The sequence below is a fragment of the Balaenoptera musculus genome, chromosome 14 (genome assembly GCF_009873245.2).
Source record: "Balaenoptera musculus isolate JJ_BM4_2016_0621 chromosome 14, mBalMus1.pri.v3, whole genome shotgun sequence".
NCBI lineage: Eukaryota > Metazoa > Chordata > Mammalia > Artiodactyla > Balaenopteridae > Balaenoptera > Balaenoptera musculus.
The window spans coordinates 38,994,732-39,012,535 of record NC_045798.1 but is presented as its reverse complement, the minus strand read 5'-3'; positions in this window follow the sequence as shown (position 1 = coordinate 39,012,535).

The window sequence follows — 17,804 nt, the reverse complement described above, 5'->3', positions numbered from 1 at the left end:
ACAAAAAAGTAATCCCTAGAAAGTAATTTGTGATAATTTCATAAATGCATTAGTAAGAAATATTAAAACTGTTTTGTTTCACGGTTTCCAGAATATTGGGCTCCCACCGTTCACACCAATTAAAAATACTTTCAGCTACAGGAAACCCATCTAACAGTGATTTAGGAATAACAATATTTAATTATCTTGCATCACAAGAAGTCCCCACGTAAGCAGTCTCCAGATGTAGGTGTTTGCCATTTATCAGTGTTATCAAAGATGCAGGCTCTTTCTGTTGCCGCATCCCTAGCAGGCAGGGTAGCCAGTTATCTCCTAGACACAGGATGGCTGCTGCAGCTCAGACATCACATTTGTATTCAGAGAAGAAAAAGGCAGAAGGAGTGGGGCCAGACACATCTGCCCTTTTGGGAAAGTGAAAGCTCTCTCAGAAGACTTGCACTTATATCTTTTGGCCAGGCCTGTGTCACATGGTCACCCTGGTTGGCTGGGAAATCAAGTATGTAGACTTTTCCAATTGTAGTGGAGGCAAGCAAGGGAGAGGGGATTGGTAGTGGTTGTTGGGCTATCCAGGCAATAGTGTTATCTTCTATACCATTCAACATCTTTTTAAAAAAATTTTTTATTATTTATTTATTTATTTACTTACTTACTTATTTATGGCTGTGTTGGGTCTTCACTGCTGCGCGCGGGCTTTCTCTAGTTACAGCGAGCGGGGGCTACTCTTCATTGCGGTGCACAGGCTTCTCATTGCAGTGGCTTCTCTTGTTGCAGAGCATGGGCTCTAGGCGCCAGGGCTTCAGCAGTTGTGGCTCGCGGGCTCTAGAGCGCAGGCTCAGTAGTTGTAGCACACGGGCTTAGTTGCTCGACGGCATGTGGGATCTTCCCAGACTGGGGCTCAAACCCATGTCCCCTGAATTGGCAGGCAGATTTTTAACCACTGTACCACCAGAGAAGTCCCTCGACATCTTTTCCCTCCTTTTTTTTTACTATTTCCACCATTTATAAAATATGTATATTTTTGCCCAGGTATCACATTAAGAGAACCATGTAATAAAAGCATATTCACACAAAACTGTTTACTAAAAATGCCATCTTTTGGAGAGTTCCTGATTATGTACTTGTAGACTCCCATGTAACTGTGTCTAGAACAACAGCACTGATAATGCCAGTGATTTTTTGCCCGTTCAGCATATATTCTGACTCAACAGTGATAATAACTTTCAGTTGGCATGGTTCGGGTGGGGCTGATCCTGCCTTTCAGAGTTACCATGAAGATTTTAAACAAATTATGTCAGGAAGACTGTCTACCCATTGGCCATTGTCAGATTTCGGTAGGTAGCCCCTGACCTCCCTCTACACACAAAAATGAATTCCAGCTAGTGTTTAATGAGATAAACACTTGTTAAATTCATAAAAGTACTAATGAAAATATGGGAAGTTATTTTCATAATTTTAGAATGGAGAAGTCCTTCTTAAGCAAAATATATAAATGAGAAGCCGTAAAGAACAAAAGTGACAGATATATTCATGTAAAGATTAAAAAAAAACTTCAGTTCTACAAAATTACCATAACCAAAATTAAAATACAAATGACAGAAAAAATATTGATATTTTCAACATATAAAAGGCTAATATATCAAATAGCTAAAGAACCCCTAAAAACTGGTAATGAAATATCTGATAAAAAAATGGTCAAAGGATATACAAGAGACTCATAGAATAATAGCAAGTTTATAAAAAGGTGAACAATCTCACTAGTAATTTAGGAAATGCAAAATTTGAAAACAAAGATATTTGTGACCATCAAATTGTGAGTTTAATAACATACAGGATTAGTAATACACAATGTTGGTGATAGTGTGGGGAAATAGTTACTCAAATTGTTGGTGGGAATGTAAACTAGCAATTATTTTTTGGAAGGCAAAAAATTTTGACAGTTAAAATACAAGAGCAACCATATTTAGCAATTCCATTTTGAAGAATCTATCCTATAGAAAATCTAGCAAGGGTGTGTAAAGATATAGGTTTGTTGCAGCTTTGGACATTCAGGATGACAACTTATTTAGTAGGGGAATGGATAAATTATGACACATTCACAAGATAGAGCCACCAAAAATAATGAGGTAGCCCTTTATGTACTGATTTATAAAGATATTTCTGATAGGTTATTTAATGAAAAACAATTTATTCATATATATAGGATCTCATTAGTATAAACAAAAATAAAATATAGCTCTACATGCATGCGATAGTGTGTGTGTGTTAGTTACAATGAAATGAGCATTTTCATGTGTTGATGTGGAGGGTAAACTATTCTTCCCAGCAGTTCCTCCACACACTAATAAGCTCTGAGAAAGAAGGGCTGTGTTTTAATTATTTCTACATCCCAAGCACTTAGCATATTGCCTGGAACAGAGCAGGTCCTTAGTCAAGATTAGCTGAATAATAGTGGTTTGTATAAGAATGAAAATACTACCTTGCAAGCCGGTTCCCTGATTTGAAAAGTTAATTTTAAGTATATCCTGGAATTTTTTCTAAAACTGTCTCCTCAGTTTCCCTAGGTTATTATCATTAAACATTTATTCAAAGCCTCACAGAGCATTGTTTTCGAAATAGTGGTACAAACGGATACAATGGCTTTCTTTTCCTTCTTTCCTTTTTGACAGTGTCCTATACATTTTTTTATATCTTGAACCCAGTGCAAACACATACGTTTTGTTACAGACCCTACCCAGTCGGTCCCTAACAAGGGACCTTCTGCATGGTCTCTTTTGAGCCAACAGCAGAAATAGAGACACAGATGTAGAGAACAAACGTATGGCCACCAAGGGGGGAAAGCGGCGGGGGAGGGGGGTGAATTGGGAGATTGGGATTGACATATATACACTAATATGTATAAAATAGGTAACTAATAAGAACCTGCTGTATAAAAAATAAATAAAATAAAATTCAAAAATTAAAAAAACAATAAAAACCAAGACCGAGTTTGGTTCAGTTGGCTTCAGGAGCAAAGAAAAGTTTTAGTCTTTGATCAAAGAGCCAAGAGACACAGGCTACCACCCTAGAGCACCCACTCTCCCCCATACCCGTCGGCCTGGCTGCTTTGTAGGTATCTGGTCAGCGGGGAGTGGGTGGAGTTCTCCTGGGGCCAGCGCAGCTGTGCTGCTCACGCTCCAGATTGCAGCGTCGGGCGCAGCACCTCTGTACACGGCCGGCCACCGCCGTCTTGGATTGAGGTGCGCACGCAGCACCTCTGTACATAGCCTGCTGAGGTGAGGAATCAGCACAGCCACTTCGCAGGAGGAACCCTGGTCTGAAGGGTTGGGTGCAGAGGCCTCTAGGGGCGAGGCCTCTGCACCCAGCAAGTGAAACTAGACTAAGTGCAAAGGAAAATAAACAAAAAAAGGTTAGACTTTATTACCCAGCTTCTATTTTTATTTCCAGGGCATTGTTAATGGACTCTGCTGCTGAGTTTTATAGAACAATCTTTACTCTTACTCTGCGCAGTATTCATAGTGCAATATACTCTCATATTTTGTAGCCCATCCTGTTCTAGTCTGGTCTAGTTTAATTTTCAACTATCCCATTTTCCTTTTTTATATTTATTTATTTTAAAATAAATTTATTTTATTTATTTATTTTTGGCTGTGTTGGGTTGCTGCACGTGGGCTTTCTCTAGTTGCGGTGAGCAAGGGCTACTCTTCGTTGTGGTGGCTTCTCTTGTTGCCGAGCACGGGCTCTAGGCGCACGGGCTTCAGTGGTTGCCTCACGCGGGCTTAGTTGCTCCGCGCCATGTGGGATCTTCCTGGACCAGGGCTCGAACCCGTGTCCCCTGAATTGGCAGGCAGATTCTTAACCACTGTGCCACCAGGGAAGCCCCCCCATTTTCCTTTTTTAAATGAAAGTGGGAAAATGAAAAATTCTCGTTAATTCTTAAATCTGGGCCATGGGTATATGGGACTCATTGCATTATTCTACATTTTGTGCATCAAATTTTCTTACTGCTTTTTAAAAATTACTCTAAATATGCACCTTTGAGACCCACTAATGGGTTGCAACGTAGTTTGAAAAACACTGGAATTCTAGAAGTTACTAGAAGTTAAAAGAAAGAAGTCACTATTGTCTGTGGCAGTTGTCGCACTTAGTTGTAATAGCTTCTTTACTTCTCCGCTTTCCCCCAGCAGACTGCGAGCACAGTGAGAACAGGAAACATATTTTCTTTGCTCTTCATCTTATCCCCTGGGGCCAGCACGGTGTCTGCCTCGTATTAGGTTTATTATTAATTAATGATACCAAATGCTTAATAATACTTGAACCTTAGGCCCTGATGGAAGGGTACATCTTACATACAAATCAGGAGTGGGGAGAGGAATGGTTTTTGCAGTCTCACTCCAAATCAGAACATCTGTTAAAGCAGCATCTGTTTCCCCTACAGACTTCAGTGTCAAATGAAGTAATAGTAATTTTTAAAAGAAATCTCACTGTTGCTCTGAACCTAACCAAGTGCTGGCCACAAGGTAAACACTCAGCTTCTTAGAACTTAATTTGGAGTCAATGAGGACAATTTGCAAGGTCAGGTAATAAAGAATACTTAGGAAATATGCCATTTTAACTCTAGTTCTCACTTAAAAGGCAGTCTTTTGGTCCTAACCTTTTCTACAAACAGGCCAACATGTAGAAGCTGGTGTTTCTTGTCCTATGATATAATGTTGATGTCAGTATTGATACCTAGTGCAGTAAAAATTGCGGTATATAATTGATTTTATTGTTTTTCTTTTAAATTTTATTTCTAAGCAAAGAGATAGATATTTATATATTCAAGGCCTTGTGATGATAAAAAATGTTTTCGCTTTTGTCATATGCACTTCCAAGCTGTGAATTATTCAACTGTGCTATTTATCCCTATTCTGAAACTAAGAGACACTTTTTCTGGCTCTAGCCTTCAACCACCTAAATGTGGGAATTACTTTGAAAAAAGTAAATGGCAAGAATCTGACAAGACTAATTTACCTCACTGAATATCTCTTTTAAATAAAGATAATAACCTGGATCAAATAAGAAAGACCACTGTCATTTAAGACCATGACTCAGTATTAACTTATTACAGGACAACTGTATGTTTGTGCCTTCTATAAAGGGTTGTCTTCCCCCGGAGTTAGATACTGGTACCCAAATTTTGCAAGCAGTACAATAATCATATCTACTCCATCTACACTTCCAGTTTGCTGTTGATTACCAAGGACTCAGTACCAGCTGGATATGAATAGACAGGCTGTCAGCATATTAACAGGTCTGAATAACAACAAAAGAGCATTATTCTCTTTTAAACTGTCAACTTACTAATTGGTTTCTGCAAATTTTAAATATCCCATTTATCTGCTTTACTCTACCTATGGGCAGACAGTTTCAGATTTTTTTCTCTATTTTTCCAGGCTCAAAATGGAGCATGCATAGTGCTTAATTCCTGGACTGATTATGGTTTTTTTCTTCTAATGCCATATGGAAGTGTTCCAGTATGGCCTTCGAAACCTCTAGCTTTTCTTACCAGAGTTAAAGGGACCCTTTGAAAAATATGATGTAGAATAAACTAGTATGTGTTTTCATAATATATATTCTAGAATGTATGAATAGGTATTATAGATAAGATATATAGATATCAATATATAAAGTAAAAATGCCTAATAGTTTCCATATTTACCTAGAGCTCTTTATAGTCATTAATCATAGTTCCTAGTATTTTTAAGATAACTTCTTGGTCCCACATGCCGCAGAGCAGCTGGGCCTGTGCGCCACAACTACTGAGCCTGCGCTCTACAGCCCGCAAGCCACAGCGAAGCCCGCGCGCCTAAAGCCCGTGCTCTGCAACGAGAAGTCACTGCAACGAGAAGCCTGTGCACCGCAATGAAGAGTAGTCCCTGTTCACCACTAGAGAAAGCCCACGAGCAGCAACGAAGACCCAATGCAGCCAAAAATAAATAAATAAAATAAATTTATTAAAAAAAAGAGATCATTTCTTGGCAAAGAAATTTGGACTTGAATTCAGAGCATCTGAGATTGATTCTTGGCTCTGCTACTAATTCACCATGTGACCTGAAGGAAATCATTTATCCTGTCCAGGGTTTGGTTTCTTCATTTATAAAATGCAGATGGTTAAAAAAAATGCAGATGGTAATATCAATGTTACAGAGGTATTATGAGGATTATAAAGAGATAACATGTAGGTGAAAACGCTTTGTGAACTATTAAATAAAGTGCTATGGAAATGTAATACCTGGCTATGAAAAGATGTTTACTATTATAAACCAAATCAAAATCAAATGACATTTTATTACTAACGTAGGTTTCTCTATCAAAAACACATTGGCTTTAGGGTAGGGGAAAAAATTACCTGTTGATCTGTGTGGTGATGTTAACCTTGATCCCCTGGATGAGGTGATGCCAGCCAGGATTCACCCAGTAAAGTTACTAATTTTCCCTTTGTGATTACGTAATACTCTGGGATGGGGCAGAGGGGGGCTACTTTGAGACTATGCAAATATCCTGTTTCTGTTTAAACTTCTTCCCACTCATTGGTGGATCTTATTTTGCCTGTAGCAAGATACTACTGCGTTCTGATAGTTTTTTTCTATTTCTCACAATCCTTCTGTGTTTATAATTGCAATTCTTCTGAAGAAAGTGCTGTCACTTCTCTCCCCGACCCACCCCATTTCTTTGTTTGGTTATTGACCTCAGTATGGACTCATGAATATTTGTGTTTTCTTTGGGCTACAATTAAATATCAATACTATCCTTATTTTATTGTTCAAGTTGTTTCAGTTTGGGAGTTCTGGATGGTTTCTATGTCCCTTTGATATGCCTTTTTTTTTTTTTTTTAAGCATGCTGGCACCACCAGATGCTCTAGTCTCATCTTTTATTTTCCCTACTCCAGCCCTGGAATGAGTTAGCTCTCCAAGGAGTCCTGATTCCTTTTATTAAAGAATGGCATTTAAAAACCAAGATCTGGATGATACATATGCTCATTGTTACTGGGGTCCTACTGCTTACAGCCCTTTTCAATAGAGGTAGGAAAAAATTATATGTAAGTATAATGCATGCACATGTCTATATTTATCTATATTTATAAATAAACGAGTCCATACTTACACCTCTGACTCCAATTTAGCGACAATGAATTCCCTTTCCTTATTTGTAATTTCTTTCTCCAAGTGAGAAAGCTGGCTTGTTGTCTACAATATATTTACTTATTTATTGAACAATACAAATAAAAGTAAAGTCGTTTCAGAATTTCTAACCTACACCCCTGTGAGAAACAAATTTACTAACTTGAGTACTTAACTCCTTTCAGTGTGGTTATGTGACTCGTTTGTAATACACTTAGATTATTCATTTGTCAGTATCTGTATTCCACCCTTCTCGCCACATCCTGGTGGGTTTTTAAAATTTATATAGAGTGTATTCTTTGTGGTGAACAGGTTTATGGGTTTTAACAAATGCATAAATTGTGCGTCCACTTAGCACAGTTCCCTATACAAACTTTCTATCACCCGCCTAAACCCCCTATGATACGCATTAATAGAAATCAATTCTCTCCATTCCCACAGACCCTGGCAACCACCGACCTGCTTTCCTCCCTATAGTTTTTTGCCTTTTCCAGAGTGTTATGTAAGTGAAATCATGCAGTATGTAAGTCTTTTAGGTCTGGCTTCTTTCTCTCAGCAAAATGCATTTAAAATTCATCTAGGGATTTCCCTGGTGGCGCAGTGGTTAAGAATCCGCCTGCCAATGCGGGGGACATGGGTTCGAGCCCTGATCTGGGAAGATCCCACATGCCGCAGAGCAACTAAGCCCATGTGCCACAACTACTGAGCCTGTGCTCTAGAGCCCTTGAGCCACAACTACTGAGCCCGCGTGCCTAGAGCCCACGCTCCGCAACAAGAGAAGCCCACGCACCGCAACGAAGAGCAGTCCCCACTTGCTGCAACTAGAGAACTTCGTTGCATGCAACGAAGACCCAACACAGCCAAAAATAAAAATAAATAAATTAAAAATAAATAAAATTCATCTATACTGTGATTCAGTAGTTCACTCCTTTTTATTTCTGAATAGTAGTCCATCCTAAGGAGGTACCACACTTTGTTCATCCATTTATAACACTTGTTTTACAAACTGGATTGTTTTCAATTCTTGGTGACTATGACGAAAGCTACTATACACATTCGCATACAGATTTTTCTGTGAACATAAGTTTTCATTTCTTTTGAGTAGATACTTAGGAGTGGGATTGCTGGGTAATATGGTAGGTGTATGTTTAACTGTATAAGAAACTGGCCAACTATTTTCCAAAGTGGCCATACCATGTGCATTCCCACAGGAATTTATGAGAGTTCCAGTTGCTCCACATCCTCACAGCATTTGGTATTCCTACTTTTTCTTTTTTTTTTCAATTTTTTTACATTTTAATAGGTTTTAAACAGATAAATATTAAAACTAAATAAGCCAGTTCAAGATATTCAAACTATGTAGATGTGTGCATTTTGCCATTACCTCAAAATGTATCAAAGAAAAATGTGAAAATATTAAGAAATATCAGAAACTGAGAGGTAGAGAAAGGTATGAGAATAGGTAACTTAAGATAGTTATTTTTATATTCTTTTTTTTTCTTTCATTTTTCTTATTCAAGCTGCTAGAAAGATTAAATGGTATCTTTGTAATTAAATGATAGGCAGAAGTCACTCTGCATAAAAAGATGAGAAAATTGAGTCTGATTTTGACAACTGATGGATTTAAGTCCCCAAAGAGGTAAAAAGACAGTGCGATTCAGAGCAAAGATGCAGGATTTGGCCAAAGAAAGAAGGGGAGGGGGCACCTTTTTCACTGTAAAGAGAGAGACAGAGAGGAAAGAACCAGTAACAGAGCATATTTTTCTCTCTTCTAAAACCTTCTCTACTTCAATAAAGCTAATCCAAGGGTCCTCCTTTCCCTTCCTATTTCTTTAAAAGCTCCCAACCCTCTAAAACTTTCTTATTGGTATGTCCAGTCTCATACTACTCACGAAGATACAATATAAGCAATCATTCTAATTTAATATACATTTATTGAGTTTCAGATTTGTACAGAATATACTAAAATTAGGCTGTGATGGATACTGAGAACCACAATAATGGTGAAGTCAGAAACATGTACTTTTCCATTTTACAAGGTAGATTTTGATAAATATTATAGCAGATATACAAAGTGCTTTGGGGATATAGGAGAAAATATAATTATCACGGGAGTAAGGATTAAGAAGGGCTTCACAGAGAAGGTAATATTTAAAGGAGATGTTAAAGGAATGATAATACTTTTTGATGTGTACAGATGGAAGCAAAGGATTCCTAAAGGAATGTATAAAATAAGTTACAGAAAAGACAGAGAAAGCAAATTAAAGACAACGCCGTTTAAATCATTTTATTCTCCCAGCTGTTGCAATTAAATAACTGTTCATCCAGCTTGACTTTTGGAGAGGGGATGTTTCAGTCTCAACCTCATGTCTCAGTGACCTCTGAGCAACTTCCTACAGCTTCTTTGTACAAAGAAGGAGGGTAGTATAAATGAAATTCTAGCTCCTCAGAGTAACAGGGGAGGATGTATACTTTTGGAGAACCCTGAGCACAGGACTTAGCAAATCTCTCTAGAGGCAGAAATTCATTCGTTGTCTTGTCTCATTAGTTCCTTATCTGTCCTTCCTCTTAGTCAATTGCTAAAAACAAAAACCCTAAAAAGGTGGATATCAGACACAAAACAAACATAACCAGAGCAAATTTTAAGTGCCAATTGAAAATTAATGCGTATCTCTTCCCACTTTTATTTTTTTCCTGCTTTTAAGCCATGTAAGCAGAAAGAAGACAAAAACTAGTTGTAGGCATGAGTTGATATTGTAGTTATGTTTACTGTACTAGTAGTTAACTGTTCCATTGGCTATCTGCAGTCATGGTTTGCATCAGCACTATTACTGGAGAAAACCAATCACCAGGAAGTTATAGCAGAGCAAAAGCATTCTTTAATTCATAAATGCATAAATATATTTTTTAGGTTTATTATGTTACAAATCATGTCTTTAGCCCAAATTAAACAGAATATTTCGAACCTATGCATTTGCTTGAATCAAAGGCAAACCACTGAACAAAAGGGAGTTAGGTCTTGACTGAAATGCTAGAATATTTTGCAGTTATCTATTTTAAGCCACCTACAAGCCATCTGGTAAAAGGAGCTGAAAAGCCTAGCTTTTAGAAAGCCCCTTCCCTATCCCCAAATCTTAAGCTGAAAGCATTATGAAGTGATGTTAAATAATTTACAATTTTAATTCATATTTAGGTTTTTTTTTTTTTCTTCTACAGACTTTCCACTCCATTTTTCCTTAACTCTATTTAAGGCATGGCTCTTGTGAGAGAATCCAACTGCTTATTTAAATCCCAGTTCTACACAGACAAAAACAACAGTGCCTACCTATTGTATATGTCACTAATTGTGAAATATTTCCCCCATGTTGCACTGACTGTTTGGGAATGGGGTAGAGACCAGTGGGAGGTGAACTATTATGGTTCTAAAGTTCCTGCCTCCATCCTCAAAATCCTCCAAAGAAAGCTCAGAGTAACTGACTTACAGCCTCCTCTGGTTAGCAGATATTTGGTCCTGTCTGAAACATCCATAAGATATTTGGTCCAAACCAAAAGGTCCTTGAAATCTGCTCCTGTTCAAAAAGTGCATGAGCAGATTTCGTCTATGCCAAATGGTTTTGGACAAGACCAATCATCAGCACCTTTTGGCATGGACCAAATATCTTATGGATGTTTTGGACAGGACCAAATGTCCTGCAAAGCCTACCCCAAGAGTAAAAAGGTTAAAATTCTGTTCAGAATCCAAAATAGCTCACTCAACGGTGAGAGCTGGGTTAAACAGCCGTAACATTCACCAGCCATTTTCAGGAGCTGGTTGTTTTGGAGTGGGGTCACACGATTCTACAGTTCCTAAAAACTCTCCATCATGGCCAAATATGCAGAAAAACGGGCCATCAATTAATTACTGGAATCAATCTATTAGAATTGCATATTATTTGTTTCTGAATAGTATAATAGTGTTGAAAACAAATCCCAAAATTGGAATGGGAAGCCAGATAGAAGATCTGCCCCTTTTAACTTACGAGCTGTGAGACCTAGGAAAAGACATTTAACCCCTCTGAAGTTTAGTTCTGTCATCTAAAAATGTGCATAATATGCCATGCTATCACTGAATTGTTATGAGCATCAAATTTAAATCAAATACACAAAAATGTTTATTAACCAGAAAATTAAAAATTGCTAAAATGTAAGATATTAGGTGCCATTACTGTAGCTTAAGTACTAATACTCCAAAAATTAATATTTATTAGCCGTGCTTTCTGAGGGCCAGTTAAAGAAAGGAATTTATAGTAACTACTTTTTTTTTTTGGCCATGATGTATGGCTTGTGGGATCTCAGTTCCCTGACCGGGAATCGAACCCTGGCCATGGCAGTGAAAGCGCCAAGTCCTAACCATTGGACCACCAGGGAATTCCCTAAGACTCCCCTTTTCAATCACTGTGTTACACTGCTTAAGAAGCTGTGAAGAACACAGCAATGCAAAAGAATTGAATGCCACCTATGAAAAATTACAGACAAAAAATTAAACTTGAAGCAGGTGAACTTCAATCAAACTTCCAGTTTCCCAGAAATTCAGGGGACAAAGAAACATGTTAAAAGACCAAATGGGGTGCAATTAGCAAAAGGAAGAAGTCTGGAAACTTTACAAATTGCAAGGAAAAAAAACCAAAATGGAGTAAGAAAACAAATCAACTGCAAAAATATCATTTATAAGACTTTTTTTTTTTTTTTTTGGCCATGCCGCACAGCTTGTGGGACCTTAGTTCCCCAACCAGAGATCAAACCTGCACCCTTGGCGGTGAAAGCACGGAGTCCTAACCACTGGACCACCACGGAATTCCCTATAATTTCAGAAATTTGAACACTGCCTGGATATTTGACAGTACTGTTGTGCGTGAGAATGATACTGTGGTTATATTTTTAAAAACAGCCCTGAAACATTTATAGGTGAAATATCTCAGATCTGCTTGAAAATAATCCAGTGGGTCATGGTGGGGGGTAAGGGTGGGGAGATGGGTGGCAGTACAGATGAAACAAGTTTGACCATAAGCTGACAACTGTTGAAGGTGGGTAGTAACTATATGAGAGTTCAATGTACCATTCTATTTTGCATGTTTGAAAGGTCAAACAGAATGAAAGTGGCATACAATTCCACTAGGGCAAACTTATTCTAAGATGAATATAATCAATCACCATCTACCAAACCACTTCAAAATCCTACTAAGTAGTCAGTACAGCATATTCACTGCAAACTATTAATCAAGTAGATACTGAACACACCCCTCGTTTTTACAGGTGCCTCACTCCTTAATGCAATGGGGGGGGATGCATTGTCACAACCAACTTGCTCTGCTATAAACTCATATGCTGTTTATCACATATATTGTATAAAGACTTGTCAAATCCCATTTTAAACCTCTAATAATGTATAGAATTGTTACCTTGATGATTCATCCAGTCTTACTAAGTTAGCTGAACAAATCAGGAGTAGTATTGTAGCACAGGGGCTAAGTGGTCTCTTCCATTAGAAACTCTATCCCTTAGGAATGACATTTGGCAACAGGTAATAGAAAAAGCAACTTATTATGGTTTATTCTAAAGGGATATTTTTTTTCTTGCAGAACAAGAAGTTCAGAGGAAGACAGTTGCTGGCATTGGTTTAACACCTTAAGAATGTCAGAGTAGGGACCTCCCTGGTGGCGCAGTGGTTAAGAATCCGCTTGCCAATGCAGGGGACACGGGTTCAATCCCTGGTCTGGGAAGATCCCACGTGCCACAGAGCAACTAAGCCCGTGTGCCACAACTACTGAGCCTGCACTCTAGAGCTCGCGAGCCACAACTACTGAGCCTGTGTGCCACAACTACTGAAGCCCACGTGCCTAGAGCCCATGCTCCGCAAAGAAGAGTATCCCCTGCCCGCTGCAACTAGAGAAAGCCCGCGTGCAGCAACAAAGACCCAACGCAGCCAAACATAAATAAATTAAAAAACAAAAAAAGAATGTCAGGGTCTAGGTCTCTAATGGACTTTTCCTCATTGTAAAAACAGCTGCTACAGCTCCAGTTAGCCCATCTGTGTTCCAGGGAAGAAAGTGGGAGGGATAAAGAATAAAAGACCCAAGTCAGATGAGTCTGTTCCTTTTTATTTGAAAATAGTAGCTTTTCCAGAATCCCTCTGAGATTTCCATTTATATATCATTGATCAGAACTAGGTCAAAGGGTTCCTGATAAGCACAAAGTGGGAAAATAAAGCTTTTAAAGCTTGACACATTTCTACCCCACCCCCCCAAAACTAGCTTCTCTTGGTAAGAGAAGAGAATAGATATTGGGTTGGTGACTAACCATGTATGCTTACCAAACCCATTTAAACAGAGGTCTCCAATATTTCAGATTTTTTATTTTCTGGCTCATGGTTGACCTCAATCCATCTTTAAACAAAGGAGGGATAGACAGACAGGTAGATTGTATGTATGCCTGTTATGTCACAAATATGCATCAGGAATTTGTGACCAAACTCATTTATTAGGATCCTATTTGCACCTTTATTGTGAGGTTTTGGGGTTTCAAAAGTGCCTATTAACCTCATCTCTGGGTTTTGAATGAAATTGAGAAACAGGTGGGGTCAGATTACCTGCTTTATTAGTGGTAAAGCTAGATCAAAGAACATAACTTGGGTTGGAAGATAAAATGATTCTTCCCCCAAGGCACACTTTAGAACAAGTTTATGGGAGTAACTGGATACACAGAACGCTCTTAGTCTGTGGAACACACACAGAGGAGGAAGCCAGAGTGGAGGACCTCCATACCTGCCTTTTACAGGATGCCCCTGGGGAATGTCAACAAAATACAGACTCCCTTGGGGATGAGGTAAACAAAATGACCAAGCCTCTCCCACCCTCAACATTTTATGGACTCTGTTCTATTTTATGTGCTCAGGCAGGAATATGGAGAGAGGAAGAGACATGTCACCCCTATATGAGAGAGAATTTTTAGGTTTTCATTTTCATGGATATTCCCTGAGAGCTGTCATTTTATGAGAACATTTAGTAAAGGTTGGAAGCCTATTATAAAAGTATGATTAGGAAACTCAAGCACATTATTTCTAACTGAAAGATAATCCACAATAAATCTGAAGTAATAGTCCAAAAAGGTCTTGGTTTAAATAAACATGCTTCTTCTTGAAGTACATGTTCTTAGCAGAATATTTGGTTTTTCTAAGTTGGGTGCCAACAAAAACATATACACATGGACTATCAATGTTACACCAAAAAAGTGTAAATATACACAGAAGACACACTCTGAAAGGGAAGACTGCAGTTCAGTGAGTGGGAGAAAAACTAGATTAGAGGTGAAGGTGACTAGTGGTAAGGAGTAAATACGAAAGAGGGAAGGAGATGATTAAGACGGATGTAAAGCACTGCTCTTGTGATGGTTAATTTTATGTGTCAACTTGATTGGGTTACAGTGCCCAAATATTTGGTTTAACATTACTTCTGGGTGTGTCTGTGAAGATGTTTCTGGATGAGATTAGCATCTGAGTTGGTAGACTGAGTAAAGCACATTGCCCTGCCCAGTTTGGGTGGGCAGCATCGAATCTGTTGAGGGCCTGAATAGAAAAAAGCAGAGGAAGACAGTTTGCTCTGTGTGCCAGACTGATTGATCTGGACACTGGTCTTCTGCCCTCAGACTGGAACTTACACCATCAGCTCCCCCAGTTCTCAGGACTTGGACTTACACCATTGATTCTCAGGTCTTCAGGCTGAGACTGGAACTTTCTTGGGTCTCCAGCTTGCAGAGGGCTGATTGCCTCTGGTCTTCTCAGGCTTTATAATTGTGTGAGCCAATTCAGTACAATAAATCTCTTTGTTTATGTAAATATCTTTTAGTGGTTCTGTTTCTTTAGAGAACACTGACTAATACAGTTCCCCAAGAAAGTTTATTGGTTTCCTTTCACTTACCAGTGCATTAAGATGCGTATTAGCCAAATCCCTCAGATGATGTACACTATTTCCAGCAAGGGGAAACAAAAAGCAATTCTCAAAAGCTTTATATACGCACAGTTAAGGGGAAATACCCAATAAAAACAAATGCCAGGCCCTTGGCTCAAATCTTAAAACTGCAGAATGGAACACAGATTCAGATTGCACAAGCTGTAGATCAGTCTGTGATTTAGAGGCTCTTAACTGGGCAAAAGGTAGCAGCCAAGTGAACATTAACCTGTCCATGGATCAAAACACAAAGAAAACTGACGCTCCAGTCTTGGAAATTCTTGTCACTTACCTTTCCATATTTTATTTTGGCTTCTAGAATGGAGAGGTTCCCGAGAGTGAAAGGCCTCTGTCCTCAAATGGCCAGTTCTGCCACCATGAAGGCTGTTTATAATAAAGACAGGGGAGTTCCCTGGTGGCCTGGTGGTTAGGATTCTGGGCTTTCACTGCCGTGGCCTGGGTTCAGTCCCTGGTCCGGGAACTGAGAGCCTGCAAGTTGTGAGGTGAGGTGAGGCCAAAAAAAATAAAATAAAATAAAAAATTAAATTAAATTAAAAAGAAAAAAAAAGACAGGACAATCTGGGTCTAAGCTGCCTAGCAATTCCCATCGTCCAGGACCTACTTCTCCTCTGAAGCCAGTAGACAAAGGCAATTATTATGAGATCATGGCAGTGATCTAGGACAAGAGCTGATTGGGAGGTTATGTTTTCAGAAGCAAACAGCTTGTTGGAATGCTATTCCAGTCATCAAGATATTAGATGGCTTCTCAACTCCTCTCCCAGGGACAGGCTGATCTAGTGTGGTGTGCTCTTACTAGTAGTCCTGGGGGAGACATAGGTAAAAATCTAATTGATGGAACTTCCCTGGTGGCACAGTGGATAGGACTCCACGCTCCCAGTGCAGGGGGCCCGGGTTCCATCACTTGTCAGGGAACTGGATCCCACATGCATGCTGCAACTGGGAGCTCGCATGCCGCAACTAAGGAGGCCATGTGCCGCAATTAAGGAGGCTGCCTGCCACAACTAAGACCCCACTCAACCAAGTATATAAATAATAATAATAATAAATCTAATTGACATTTCACTTTCCTGAGCCTCACTTTATACAGGTGGAAATGCCGTCTTGGTTATAGTGATTTTAATATGTCAGTTTTAAATGTAGCAATACTCTTGGAGAAAAAAAATTGCCATTCAAACTCAGAACGTACAGTGTTTACTTTGGCACAACATGGATATCACATCTCCTATCGTTATGGCAACAAAGGACATGGGTAACAACATCCAAATGTTGGATAATAATTATTTGTTGGTAAAGATGTGGAAAATGGAACCCTTATACCTTTTATACGTTGTTGGTGGGAATGTCAAATGGTATAGCCACTTTGGAAAACAGTCTAGCAGTTCCTCAAAGTGTTAAACATAGTTACCATATGATCCAGTAGTTCCATTCCTAGGTATATACACAAGAGAATTAAAAACATATGTTTATCGAAACTTGTACAGAAATGTTCATAGCAGTATTACTCACAATAGCCCAAAATGGAAATAACCCAAATGTCCATCAACTGATGAATGGATAAATAGAAAGTGGTACATCCATACCATGGGATATTATTCAGCAATAAAAATGATTGAGGTACTGACACATGCTACAACTTGGATGAACCTTGAAAACACTATGCTAAGTCAGTCAGTTTCAAAGGATCATACATTATGATTCCATTTATATGAAATATCTAGACAAGGCAAATTTATAGACAGAAAGTAGATTAGCGGTTGGCTAGGGTTATAGGGGAACAGGGGGAGACTGAAGGTTGATGCCTAAGGGGGATGGGATATCTTTCTTGCAGTAATGAAACCTAAAATTGATTGTGGTGATGGATGCACAACTCTGTAAATATACTAACAGCCACTGAACTGTACACTTTAAATGGGTAAATTGTATGATATGTAAATTACATCTCAATAAAGCTGGGTTATTTTAATCCAAATGTCAGTAAAAATTCAAACATATTCAAAGACTTAAAAATGAAATTTCAGAAAAAGTAAGATTTAAAATCTGGGGAAAGTTACAATAAAGTTACTTAGAATTAGCTATTCTAGTACATTAACTTGAACTATAAAATATCTTCCAACACTGACATAGATATAATTCTCTATACCAAGTCAACTAATTTAGTTATCAATTACAAGTTATCTCGAGGTATTCACTAGAAAGAAGTACTATTTAAAGGTCTACATCCTATGGGTCTTTATTGTCATTCTCTCACGTATCCTCAGTGTCTATTCTCAAATGGCCAGTTTCCCCACATTCTTCAGGGATGTGATTTCCAATATTTAACAAAAAATAACCATATTCAAAACAACTTCCAAATACTATATAGGAAAACTCTGTTGTCATTCTGTGCTTCAACAGACATGTTAATGTAGACCTAGGTACACTTACAACTTTACTAAAGTGAAAGGTATGACCATATGCTTCTCTGTTGCCGAAACAGGCAGCAAGAGGTAGCAAGGTGTGTAAACTGTAGAGGCATTAACAGGATGAGAATATAGGTGGTCCCTGGACAGTTGACCTCGAGGAAATTTGGTCCAGAAGTCAAGAACTGAGAGCTGGCCAGAAAGACCTTGTGAACCACTTAGAGTTATTGGTTTCCACTCC